Here is a 6,000-nt window from a genome sequence, read left to right on the forward strand (position 1 = left end):
AAGTCCAGGAGTATGCCGGATGTCCGCAGAAGGATCACCGAGGGTTTATCGGATGATCGACGGAAGTTCGCCGGAAACTCGCCGGAAGAAGCGATTGACGCATCGGAGCATAGCTGCAGAAGTTGTCTTAGAGTTAATCGTAGTTAGCACGATGATTAAGCTTGAAAATGGGAGGTGATCCCATTAGCTTAATCTTGGGGCAATTGGGCCCCTGAAAAGATTCAAATTGGGCCGAATGGAGCGAACCATTCGGACCCTGATTGCACCAGGCGGTGCAACCGCCTAGGCCAGGAGGTGCAACCGCCTGGGCTGCGGGACTGGGCGGTGCAACCGACCCAGCTAGGCGGTGCAACCGCCCAGGCCATGTCTTCCAGCGGGACTGGGCGGTGCAACCGCCCCAGCCAAGAGGTGCAACCGCCCAGGGCTCAGTCTCCAAGCGAGACTGGGCGGTGCAACCTCCTCTGTCAAGAGGTAGCACCGCCAGAACTCAAGTTTCGAGCTCTACCAAGAGGTGCAACCACCGAGCTCGGTCTTCGAGCTCTGGCAGAGAGGTGCAACCTCTTTAGACAGGAGATGCATCGCCTGAGCTCGGTCTTCGAGCTCTGGCAGAGAGGTGCAACCACCTTTGGCAGAGAGGTGCATCAGCCTGAGCTCAGTTTCGAGCTCTGCCAGGTGATGCAACCACCAAGCTCAGACTTCGAGCTCTGCCAGGCGATGCAACCACTGAGCTTAGTCTTCGAGCTCTGGCAGAGAGGTGCAATCGCCTGAGCTCAGTCTTCGAGCTCTGCCAGGCGGTGCCACCTCTCTAGTCAAGAGGTGCAACCGCCTGATCCCGGAATTCCGGGATGTGATCATTTTGAGCTCCAAATTTGAATTGGGTTGGGGCCTATAAATACCCCACCCATTCAACACTGAATTGACAACATATTCACACCGAATTCTTGATCTTTTCAGTGATTCTAAGAGCTCAAATTTGTGTAAAGTCCTAAAGTTCTCCTCCTTCTGTTCTTTAAGTCTTGAGTTGTAAAGAGAGGAGAGAAAGGATCTGTAAAGGTTGTCTCCTAAGCCTGTCAAAAGGAGAGAAACTGTAAAAGGGCAGTTAGCCTTCGCCCATTGAAGGAAGGCAGCTAGTTGACGTCGGTGACCTCGTCGGAGGAGGAAGCCAAAAGTGGAGTAGGTCAAGACTGACCGAACCACTCTAAATCTCTGGTTTGCTTTTACCATGAGCACTTTATCATTACTGCAAACCTCCTACATTGCTACTGCCCTCTGCGCCTTTACGAACGAGTTTCTAAGCTCTGATCTTTCAGAATCTGCATTCAAACGTAAATCATGTTTTCGTACGATCTTCACACTGCAGTTTACGCTTACATTCGGATTCCATTTATAACTGCAAATTGCTTTCTACGTAAAACGCTTTTCAAGGTTCAAAACTGCTTTTAGACGCAAAACTACATTTAGACGTAAAATTACGTTTAGACGTAAAACTGCGTTTAGACGCAAAACTGCGTTTAGATGTAAAACTGCGTTTAGACGTAAAACTGCGTTTAGACGTAAAACTGCGTTTAGACGCAAAACTGCGTTTAGACGTAAAACTGCGTTTAGACGTAAAACTGTGTTTTGACGTAAAACTGCGTTTGGACGTAAAACTGAGTTTAGACGCAAACTGCGCTTAGACGCAAACTGTGTTTAGACGCAAACTGCGCTTAGACGCAAAACTGCGCTTAGACGCAAACTGCACTGTGATTCTGCTTTTATATCGAAATCATTTTTTATCGGACGAACGCAGCTTTAGCTTTTAAATTGCTGTAAGATTACCGCTGCACTAATTCACCCCCCCCCTCTTAGTGCTCTCGATCCTAACAGCTAAGTGGATCGTCGCAAGTCCAGGAGTTTACTGGAAGTCCGCCGGAGCATCGTCGAAGGTTCGTTGGATGTTCGCTGGAAGTTCGCCAGAAGCTCGCCAGAAGAAACGATTGACACACCGGAGCAAGTTGCAGTAAATGTCTTAAGAAATATCATAGGTAGCATGTAGATTAAGTTAGGAATGGGAGGTGATCCCATTAACTTAATCTGGGGGCAATTAGGCCCTTGATAGACCCAAATTGGGCCGAATGGATCAACCCATTCGGACTAGAATTCCTGCTAGGCGGTGGCACCGCCCAAGAGATGGTCTCCTAGGAAAGTTGGGCGGTGCAACCGCCTAGGTCAAGCGGTGGCACCGCTTGGGCTCAATCTCCAAGTGAGACTGGGTGATGCAACCAGCCCAATCAGGTGATGGCACCACTAGAGCTTGGTCTCCGAGCTCTATCAAGCGGTCGTACCGCCAAGTCTAGCGGTAGTACTGCCAGGACCCCGGAAATCCAGGAGGTGACATTTTTTAGCTCCAAATTTAGACCAGTTTGGGGCCTATATATACCCCACCCTTTCATGTATGAAAGGGCACCGAAAATCCAATCTTACTCTATAATTTTTAGAGCTCAAAAGTGTTGTAAAGGCTTGAAGTTCTTATCCCTCTTTTCTTCTAAGTTTTGATCTTTCAAGAGAGGAGAGAAAATTTTGTAAGGGTTGTCTCCTAAGCCCGTCAAAAGGAGTAAAACTGTAAAAGGGTGATTGGCCTTCGCCTATTGAAGGAAGGCCTCTAGTGGACGTCGGTGACCTTATCGGAGGAGGAAGCCAAAAGTGGATGTAGGTCAAGATTGATCAAACCACTCTAAATCTCAGTTTGCATTTACTTTATGTTCTCTATTTTAACTACAAACTGCCTCTATAGCTTTACTTTAATTGCACTTCGCCTAATCTAAGTTAAAGTAATTTTTGAATCGGCTTTCACACCGAAATCACTTTTATCGTACGAACGTCGTTTTAAATCCTTGAAAGTTTTCTGCTACACTAATTCACCCCCCCCCCCCCCCCCCCCCCCCCCCCTCTTAGTGCTCTTGATTAACAATATCTATCAGGGCCCTTATCTTATTGGATATCCAGTAAGCCCATGAATTATTAGATCCTATAGATGAGATCCAATAAGAGCTCATGAGAGACTATTGGATAGTGATCCACTAATCTAAGATGCTTAGATAGTTGGGTAGAGATCCAATACCCAATAGGGTAGGATCTATTAGGGTTAAGTTGATAGGGGACATCTATAAATAGGAGGAAACCAGTGGTTCATAGGCTAGGGTCTTTTTTGGTTTGCCTCTTCTATTCTCCTCCCCTTCTCCTCCTCAAAGTAGGCCTAGAGTTTTGAGGAGCGTCGTCGCAGCCATGTTATGTGGATCATCGCTAGAGAGGAGGGCACTTGACCTCCTTCACCCTCTCCTAGAGATCTATAGGGATTCTGGGATATACGATCTCCCTAGGTAACATAATCTATCTTATATACAGTTTTAAGTTTCGTAGATTTTTTCGCACCAATTTTCACATGACTATGAACACATATTTGGGAAATTTAGGGATTTTATTTTTTTTGTTCTTCCGCTGCGCATATGATGTTGCCCCCAAGATTTCCCAATAATATTAAGCCTAGAAGGTCACACACATATGGTAGGCATTACGACGAGTAGAGGTTTGGATATAAGAAATCCGCTAGAGCTCCTATCTTATTGGATATCCAATAAGCCCCTAAATTATTAGATCCCATGGATAAGATCCAATAAGAGTTAATAAGAGATTATTAGGTAGAGACCCACTAATCTAAGAGACTTTAGTAATTAGATGGAGATCCAATATCCAATAAAACATGATCCATTATGGTTAGTTTAAATACGGGACTATAAATATGTGAGACCCAAAGGCCCATAGGTTGGGGCTATTTATTCTCAGATTTTGATGATGAAACCAATTGATAATATTTATCTGATATGCGCTTTGAGTGACATAGGAAGCTTCGATCAGGGAGAGATAATTAAAAGCAGGAAGAATCATGTTGGGCTAGAGGGGAACATGTTAAAAGATTGGACGTCGAGCTGAAGGACCGACCAACATATCAACAAAAAGCTTCGGGCCATGGGTTCGGGCATCCGGCCAAGAAGAGTAAAAATTATGCCAAGGAAATCGGAGTTGCGGAGGTCAACTAGCCGATTGGGCAATAGGCTGCTAGAGAAGATGATGCGCCGAAGAATAAAATGGAGCGTCGATGAACCAATGACATGCCGGACAACATTTGATTCAAGCCTTATAAAAAATGTCTAGATCGAAGTAGGTTTTAAGCATGTAGGATTAACTATGATAGCGATCAGGTCATAAAGCAAAATGAAATCCCGGATTCAAGAACGAGATTTCTTTGAGAGTTCGAGAGTTCGTCGGAAGTCTGGACATTCATTAGAAGTTCTGCCAAAATTGACCAAGAAGTCCAGGCACAGGCCAAAGAAGCTCATCAGAACTCACCAAGAAGATCGTCATGAGGTCCAGGAGCTTGCCGAGAGTCCACTAGAATATTACCGAGAGATTGTCGGAAGTTCATCGAAAGATCGCCGGAAGAAACCTAGACTAACCGGACTTGATTTACTTAGTGGATGCATTAAAATTCATAGTTTGCACATAATTAGGTTGGAATTGGGCCAACTCAATTATGGGCCAATTGGGCCCTTGGGCTGTGTTGAGCCACGTGAAAGGCCCAAATAGTGACCCAATAGGTGGAACCGTTGTGGCATAGTCTTTGAGACTATGTCAGGTGATGGTACTGCTAGACCGCCCAGACTCAATCTTTGAGACTGTCAGGCAGTGGTACCGCATAGACAGAGTCTCCCAAGTAGTGGTACCACCCAGTGTTAGTGCTGCAGGCGATGGTACCGCTAGTACCCCGAAAACTAGGGATGAGATACTTTTATGCTCCAAGTTTGAATCTACTTGAGGCCTATAAATACCTTTCTCATCCCTGGTTAACAAACACAAGAATTAAGAGCAAAAGAGTAGAAAAACACTATTGTAATCTCGTGAGAACTCCTCTCAAGCTCTAAGTGTTAGTGTGGTTTAAGAGATGAGTAAGTGGGGGTGTAAAGGTTCTCTCCTAAACCTATCAAAAGGAGAATCGAGTGTAAAAGGGTAATTGATCTTCGCTCGTTGAAATAAAATCGGTTGTGAAAGCCGGTAGCCTCGAGTGAAGAGGAATCGGGAGTGGATGTAGGTCACGACGATCGAACTACTATAAATCAGTATGCATTTCTATTATTATCATTTACTTACTTTGCTATGGCTTCACTTCCTCCTTTGCTTTCACTATGCTTACGAAAAAACATTCAATTTCAAGTTATCTTCCGAGATCGATTTTTATCGTACGAAGATATTTTCAAATCGATATTTTTATCCACTACATTAATTTATCCCCCCTTTTAGTACCAACTCAATCCTAATAGTTGGTATCAGAGCCACATTCTTTCTTGTTTGGTTTAACAACCAAGAGAGATGGCTCTTTTCGGATTTCAAGAGGGTTACTCTATCATTCATCCTCCTATGTTCAATGGGACGGACTACACTTATTGAAAAATTTGAATGAGAGTTTTCTTGCTTTCTATGGATTTGAATTTATAGAATATTGTCGAAAGCAATTTTCAAAAGTCTTCTACTCCAATGAACGAATGGAATGATTTAGAGAAGAAAACTATTTCTTTAAATGCTAGATCTATGAACGCTCTATTTTGTGCTTTGGATAAAAATGAATTTAATTGAGTTTCTATTTGCGAAATGACTTTTGACATTTAACATATACTTGAAATCACACACGAAGGCACTAGTAAAATTAAAGATTCAAAAATTAATTTTTTGATATATGATTTTGAATTGTTTTGGATGGAACCAAGTGAGACCATTGGAGACATGTACACCCGGTTTATGGATGTCGTCAATGGTCTAAAAGTGCTTAGTAACTTTGAACTCGTTAAAAAAATATTGAGATCCCTTCCAAAGAGTTGGGACCCTAAAGCAACGGCAATTCAAGAGGCCAAGAATTTGAACTATTTTTCACTTGAAGAACTTATCGGATCTTTAATGACCTATGAAATG

The sequence above is a fragment of the Musa acuminata genome, chromosome BXJ3-4 (assembly GCF_036884655.1).
Source record: "Musa acuminata AAA Group cultivar baxijiao chromosome BXJ3-4, Cavendish_Baxijiao_AAA, whole genome shotgun sequence".
In the NCBI taxonomy this organism is placed as follows: Eukaryota; Viridiplantae; Streptophyta; class Magnoliopsida; order Zingiberales; family Musaceae; genus Musa; species Musa acuminata.